The sequence below is a fragment of the Marmota marmota genome, unplaced genomic scaffold (assembly GCF_001458135.2).
Source record: "Marmota marmota marmota unplaced genomic scaffold, marMar, whole genome shotgun sequence".
In the NCBI taxonomy this organism is placed as follows: Eukaryota; Metazoa; Chordata; class Mammalia; order Rodentia; family Sciuridae; genus Marmota; species Marmota marmota.
In genome coordinates, this window is record NW_025999900.1 from 40875993 (window position 1) to 40884060 (window position 8068).

At 41.9% G+C, this 8068-nt stretch overlaps 1 protein-coding gene across 1 annotated transcript in view; it reads left to right on the forward strand.

Moving 5' to 3' along the window:
* The window catches only part of LOC125615400 (acyl-coenzyme A thioesterase 1-like), a 32778-nt gene that overhangs the window by 1013 nt on the left and 23697 nt on the right, over positions 1 to 8068 (forward strand). The window lies entirely within an intron of this gene.

Consider the following 8068-nt stretch of genomic DNA (forward strand, 5'->3'; position numbering starts at 1 on the left):
AAAAAAAAAAAACAAAAAAAAAAAAAAAAAAAGTGCCTATCCAAAAAATGATATCAGGAATGAAAAGGGAGCCTTAAGTATATACACTTTTATTAAATTAAAAATTGGACCAGTATAGACAAAGCAATTGTCTCTTTCATTTCTTAGGTTACTGCTGCTACCCATGCAGCAACAACAAAGGATCTTGAGTAGGGGCTATGAGAGATTAAGAAAAACACAGAGGGCTGGGATGTGGCTCAAGCGGTAGCGCGCTTGCCTGGCATGCATGCGGCCCGGGTTCGATCCTCAGCACCACATACAAAGATGTTGTGTCTGCCGATAACTAAAAAAAAATAAATATTAAAATTCTAAAAAAAAAAAAAAAGAAAAACACAGAGACATTTTTAAGCAAGGCTGGGGCCAAGTGGGACACTGCCCTCTGATGGAGAAATAGTGACACAGAACTAGCTCAGCATGTTTATTATATAGGGTCTCATTATCAGGAAGTTTAACTACAGAAGCTTTGTAAATTGTTCAAGGCTTGTGAGTTATGAAGAGGCTTCTTTGTGTACTATAAAGTTACAGAGATAGAAACATTTTTGTAGTTATCCTGCTGTTACAGTGTTAGGAACTTCCTGCTGCTATCCTGCTGTACCCAGAAAACCCATTTACTAGAACATCTGATAACTATTGATGTCAGAGCTGAGTATAAGGCTATTCACATCCTCACCTTTAGGCAAGGACTATTTCCCAGGAGTGGCTTTTTCCTACACTGTAGTATCAGCCGATAACTGGGGCTCATTCACTTTCCATAGGATATTGTCCCCTCTATCACCCTCATTCCTGGAAGTCATATTTGGGATATATTATTATGTATCTTTCCAGATGTTATGCTTTAATATACTATGTGTAACAATAAAAATGCTTTTTATCGCACAAATATATTTTAACAAGAATATTTATTTTACAAAACAAGTAAATATTGGGGAAAGAGGACCTTCTATCTGACATAAACCCTATGCAACAGCAACACATGGGACTGACAAACATTTTATTCTGGGAAGGAAAATAGTGGTTGGGGAGGAAAACAGAGCCTCCAGGACACCTCTATGAAGCTCAGCACTAATGCTTATAACTGATCTGTGAGGCAAATAAAGGATGTGGGCAGGCAAAAGATCTGTCTACAACTTTTTAAGGCCAAAGTAATCTGCTAAGTCAGTTGTCTCGAGCTGTCCATGGATTGCATGTGGGTCACCACTCATGGAAACCTTGTGTATAGAGACATATGATATCTGGGAATAGCCAGTGGACATTTCCTCTGGTCAATTGTCCAGGTGTTGAGAGCCATAGCAGAAGGGGCCCCAGCAAACTTCCAGCTGCCAGCAAACTTCCAGCTGCCAGCTGATGATTGGCTCACAATGGCCCCAGCAAACTTCTAGTTGCCAACTGATTGGCTCCTCTGCGGTGATGCTCATTGGGCTGTTTCCCCACCCTTTCAGACCACGGAGCTGCTCATTGGGGGACTTTTTTGGCTCCGCCCACGCGACCCAGCCAATCGGCCTCAAGAGCAGGAGGAGTGGGGGAGGTTGAGAGGCTTGTAGGAAGCCTGTGGTGGAAGTTGGGCTCCAAAGGTTTTCCTCAAGAGCTGTGTGGTTTGGCGTGTGTTCTAAAAATAAAGTTTGTTTCTTTTGACAAGTGTGTCCTGTATTGTGCCCAGCCAGACTGCGGCATCCAGGGACAGTGTGAATCTCTTTCTTGCTCTGCCATAGCCCTCATAGCACCTGAGATGGGTGTGACCTGCCAAGATGTCAATCAACCTGCTGACTGCAAAACATTTGGAAGCAAAACTCCCCTTTTGAAACCTTATCCCTGCCTTTGATGTGCCCCTTTAAATAAACCTCGGGAGCCATCTTGTTTTTGTCTAGTTCCAGAACCCATGTGGACTAGATCTATCAGGGGCTTCGTTGCCTGTAAATATATTTCTGAATATCTATGCTTTGTTATTTGCTAATTATCTGAGATTGCAAGTTTTAGGGTGGCTTAGATTCCTGGGCAGAAAGAAGGATGTCTTATTGAGATGCTTGCCACTGTTCTCTCCCCAAAAGTCAGTGCTTGATATTCAGCATGTAGGGGAGGAAGATTTCTTGCCCTCATCCATTGCTAGGTTCCTGGCTGAGTCCCCTACAACAGAAGATAGATCATCATGAGAAAAGTACATGAACTTATTTAACATACGTTTTGCATGATATAGGGGTCTTCAGAAATGAAGTACCAAAGGAACATAGAAATCTGTGTATTTTTATGCACTTTGATGAGGTAATGTATAGGTGTGGAGAAATATGTTTGGATAAAGGGGGTGTGATATAATGGTAATTAACCAGGTTTGGGGATGGACTTTTTAAATCCTATTTAAAAGATTATTCTGTGTCCTTCTGTCTTCAGAGTAAGGTTGTTCCTTTTTTTCCAGGTATAGGGAGTGTTTTAGTCAGCTTTTTCACTGTTGTGACTAAAAGACTTGACCAGAACAATTGTAGAAGAGAAACGTTTATTTAGGGCTCATGGTTTTAGAGGTCTCAATCCATAGACAGCCATCTTCATTCTTCCATTCCTCGGGGCTTGAGGTAAGGCAGAGAACCTCATGGCGGAAGAGTGTGGCAGATGAAAGTGGCTCACATGATGATCAGAAAGGAGAGAGAGACTCTACTCGCCAGATATAAAATATATACCCCAAAGACACACTCCCAAAGACCCACCTCCTCTAGCCATACCCTACCGACCTTCAGTTACCTCTTAGTTAATCCCATCAGGGGATCGATTCACTGATTGGGTTGATTCATAACTTAATCATTTCTCCTCTAAACTTTCTTGCACTGTCTCACATGTTAGCCTCTGGGGAACACCTCACATCCAACTATAACAGGAAGGGTACTGCTTGAATGAAGGTCTTATGATCTACTTCAGGGGAAAAGTGTGGGAGCAAGTCAGAGATTGACCTGTCTAGGTTTTATGACCTGCATCTTCTGTTTTCTCAAATGCAAAGTTACCATATTTTATAGTAGCATGCCTTAAATTCCATCATTCCCCTGCCTAAAATTTTCACCATTCAGAGTAGGTTGATGGATTGTCCCATAAGCCATTGAACTGGTCTCTCAACCCAAGGTATGGGTCAGTACAGTTAAAGAGAGGTATATCTTATTGTGTGAGGCAGTGTTTGTAGGTAGGCTTCCACTAAAGTTGGGTGTCCACTAAAGTTAAGTCTCCATATAATTTGTGCAATCAAAGGCATTTCTATGGGATCAAAATGACTAATGTTTAGAAAGAACTTTACACCCAGTTTCTGAGTCCAGAGGACAGTCACTGAGAAAGATTTCTAGATATTCTCTAAGCATCTTCAGATGGTGTCATGAGGACAGGCAATCTGGCAGATTTTTCTGATTTGTGGTTTGCATCAGGTGTTCCAGTATACTTTCTGAGCACCTCACAAGGTAACCAGTACAAGAAGTGTTGTGATTTTTTCTAAGGTATATCTCAAGCTTTCCAACTTTAGCTTATAGGCCTTTGGGAAAAGTTAGTTTCTGTTTTCAGTACTACTGAGCCAGAAGTTGGGGAGAAAATTTGGAATAAACATAGGGAGCCAGATATTGGGAAAAAACTAGAATTCAGGATCTAGTCTAGTTTATAAGTATATAACAAAACCTAGAATCTGATATATCCACGAGGATGTACTACAGTTTTCTGTTGAAAAAAAAATTCTCTCAACAGTCACCTCCATTTCTATTAAAGATGGTCAAAGCAAAATTAATTTGTGAATCGCACAAAGTACTAGGGATTAAATCCAGGGCCTTGAACATACTAAGCATGCCCAACATGATACAAAGATTATGTAGCTTTCATTCTACAAATTTAGCTATGTGATAGGTATGATAATATAAAACCTACTAGTTCATAGAAGAATAATGGATCTGAATTGGATATCTGGCAAATGCACAAAATTAGGATTACCCACTCAGATAACTAAAGCTTTCTAGTAATACCATGGAAAAAACATTTCAAAATTTTTCATTTATGCTTATATGCAATCTTATGAATCTGTAGACTACAATTTAGCCAAGTGACTGAGGAGACACTTTAGGAGGGGACACCAAGGAGACAAATAGCAGCTATTTGAATGTCTTCAAAGTTCAAGTGAGTGGATAGAATATCTATTTGACTCCATATCTACTTTTTTGCAAAGTTTCAACTCTCTAAACTGCCAAAAGTATTAAGCCACATACTCAAGGCAGGATAAATACCCAGAAAACCATATTTAACAAATCAGAGTAAAATTGTTTATGGTAGTTTTATAGCAAAGTTGTAGATTCTTTCATATATTCCCACAAGTAGTAGTAGATCTATGGCCACACTGTGACTTTGACAATCAGTAGAGCAGAACAGAAGTGGTGCTGTGTGGCTTCCGAGGCTGGGTACAGAGGCCATGAAGGTCTGACTTGGTTGCTGGAAACATGCTCTCATAATCCTGAGCCACCACATCTGAAGGGTGACTACCTTCAGGTTTTGGTGCTATAGGGAGCCCAAAGTACAGGAGAGGCCAACTGCTGGGACTCCTGTGGTACGTCCAAGGGAGGTGAAACTGAGTTATCACAGCCCAGCTGCCAGATAATGCGAGTAAAAAAAAAAAAAAAAAAAAGATCCCAGATGATTCCAGACCCACATGTTTGACTCTTCCCAGAAAATGCCTTAAACATGCTGGAGCGGAGAAGAGTTGTCCCTGGGGAGCCCTGTCCAAAGTGTGGAAATGAAAACAAAAAAAGTGAGTGTTCTTATTTTAGGTGATTTATGTTTGAGGTTTATTTCAGTTATCTACGTAACAACAATATTTACCAATGTGTTGGCTTAAAGCAATATCCATTTATTTTTTTCTCAAGACTGCCAATTGGATAGACTTTAGTAGGAATGGATCACCTCTGTTCCAAGTGGCATTGGCTGGGGCAGTTTGACAGGGAGTTGGAGGATATGCTTTCAGGGTAGGGAGGTTGTGCTGGCTATCAACTGGCAGGGCTGTGGGTTAGGGAAGGTTCTCTGTTTCTCTCCACTTGAGCTTTTTTACTGGTTACTGGCATTGAGTTCCAAGAGTGAGTATCCCAAGTCAGCAAGGTGCAATCACATGGCCTTCCTTTGACCTAGTCTTAGGAGCTACATAGCATCTCTCTTGCCATACTCTATTGGTCATCATAGGTCTGTGTCCTTCGCAATACAGGTGATGCAGAAAGTGGTCAGACAGAGCCGAGTGGTGGGGGCACACGCCTGTAATACCAGTGGCTCAGGAGCCTGAGGCAGGAGGATCGCAAGTTCAAAGCCAGCCTCAGCAGAAGCAAGGCACTAAGCAACTCAGTGAGACCCTGTCTCTAAATAAAATTCAAAATAAGGTTGGGGATGTGGCTCAGTGGTTGAGTGTCCCCAAGTTCAATCCCCAGTACCTGTAAGAAAAAAAAAAAAAGAAAGAAAGAAAGTGATCAGATATATTACAAAGTAGAGCTTCAGAACTGCCTTTTGGATAGAATGTTAATGGAAAAGAGAGAAAACAAGACTAACTCCAAGTTTATTTTCCCTGAACAAATGGATGAATGGATGTGCTCCTTGCTGAGACAAAGAATACTGGGAAAAGTGCAAGTTTGGGAAAAATCAGCTTTCAGTTTTTGCCGTGTTATGCTTGAGTGCCTGTTGGACATCCAAGTGAAGATGCCAAATGACAATTAGGTCTACAGGAATGAATCTCTGAGGACACCTTGGGGCTGGGAATATAAAAAGCTGCTTTTATGTGAACTTCTGCAGACTGTGAACTTCTGAGCCCCTCCTCTTACATGCTGGATATCAATACTCAGCAAACTGGAAAGTGACAGAATAAAAACTGAATTGTCATTTTCATGTTCATTTTCTGTTAATATGTGCTATGAATTCAGTCAACAATTAAATTATAAAATATATATCCATTAAATACTAATAGGTTAAAAAAATGAGGTCTTGAGCTGTAGCTCAGTTGTAGAGCACTTGCCTAGCACTTGTGAGGCACTGGGTTCAATTCTCAGCACGGCATATGAATAAATAAAATAAAGGTCCATCAACAACTAAAAAATATTTTTTTAAAATGTACGGGCTTCCTTTTCTGGGTTAGGTTGTAGTGGCACCCCCTTTCTCCACAGAAAATCTTAACTGGGTTTCTCCAGAATTTCTCCATCTTCACCATGGCTGATTTTAGGACTGTCAACAAAAGAGTCTCTACAAAAGAGTTCTATGTAGATGAACTTCTATTTTCATGTTGCCTTATTTTACTTGGCTGCTAACCTGGAAGAAATTGGTGCTCCAAGTGCTGGACACCCCTTACTAGTTTTTCACAAACATGTATCCAGTATAGTAGTTTGTAGAAATATGTAAACAAGGCCTCTGGACTTGAGCTGGGCTTCACAGAGATGTTTACATTTCTAAGATAAGAGAAGTTACCAGTTGGGCTCCATGGTAACAGCTGGCAGCTGGAGAAAAGAAAGGGGAGAAGAAGCTCTCCCTTCACAGGTATTGTCCTTGAAGGGTTAACTTGCCAAGAACAGTGAAAAAAAAAAGCTGCTTTTATGTGAACTTCTGCAGACTGTGAACTTCTGAGCCCTTCCCCTTACATGCTGGGTATAAAATTCTGAAACTATCTGAACTCGGGGTTCAGGGGGTTGATTGATTACAGCAAAAGCTGTGCCCTCTGAACCTGACTGCAGCCAAATAAAACTGTTTCCTGCTATCTTTGATGCCTTGCCCCATCTGTCCCTACAACAAGGTATCTTGATCAATTCTCCCATAGAAAACAATTTCAATTCTTCCGTGAAAAATCTTCTAAAAGCATTTGATGATCTGAGAAGAAAGAAAAGAAATTCTCAGGTCAGGGAGTAAAGGTGGGATTGCCTAGGTAAGTAGACCATGGCAGCCAGCTATTTCTTGGGAGCATGAAATGACCCCCAAATTGCTAAACTGAAACATTTCATTACACCACATAAAAAAATCACATATTTAATATTCATTCCTGATCCTCATTAACAGTACTGATCTCATTAAAAGAAAAACAATAAACATAAGAGTCTGTCAAGATGATGATGTGGGATATAAGATTTCTGAAATTCTAATTTTCTCTTGAAAGCTCAGATTTCATCATAGGTAATAGAGTTGTTTTCTTTGCAGTAACAAGCTCACTGGGTTCTATTTTGAGGAAAGCCTGCCTACTACCCAAGCCTTTATGTCAATCATTCAGTCAAGTAAATTGGTGATCTATGAAAAAAGAGGCTATTTCCTCTTACAATGCAACTTCACAAGCACTTTTAATCAAGATTACCGTCATTCTGTATAGCAGAAGTATCTTACATGGGCTTCTTAATTTGTCGAACACCATTATAAAGATGTATCCCAAAAGGTGAAGTTTTAATAAAACCAGTAAATTTTACACCTTCACCAAGAATATTCCTCAATAAAATTGGCTTTTTTCTTTTCCCCTACCAATGCTGCTGGTAAGGGATGCAGACTTTGGCATCTTTGTTCATGCTAAAGCAGCCACAGCTTTGACCATAATTGCTTTTTAAACACCAGTGCAGGCAGCAAGGTAGACAGAACTGTGACCATCCACAGAGCAGGCCCAGCGGCCTGCTGAGGGGCAGAGCCGCCCCCCACCCCCCGTGCCTGCCAGGTAGGCGGAACGGTGACCACCGGCAGAAAAGGCCCAGTGGCCCGTGGCGGGACAGAGCTTCCAATCACTCCTGCAAGGTAGGCGGGCCTGCGACCCACCGGCAGAAGAGGAGCAGTGGCCTGCTGAGAGGCAGAGCCGCCCCCTCCCCCTGCGCAGCAAGGTAGACAGAACTGTGACCATCCACAGAGCAGTCCCAGCGGCCTGCTGAGGGGCAGAGCCGCCCCCCACCCCCCACGCCTGCCAGGTAGGCGGAACGGTGACCACCGGCAGAAAAGGCCCAGTGGCCCACGGCTGAACAGAGCTTCCAATCACTCCTGCAAGGTAGGCGGGCCTGCGACCCACCGGCAGAAGAGGAGCAGCGGCCTGCTGAGA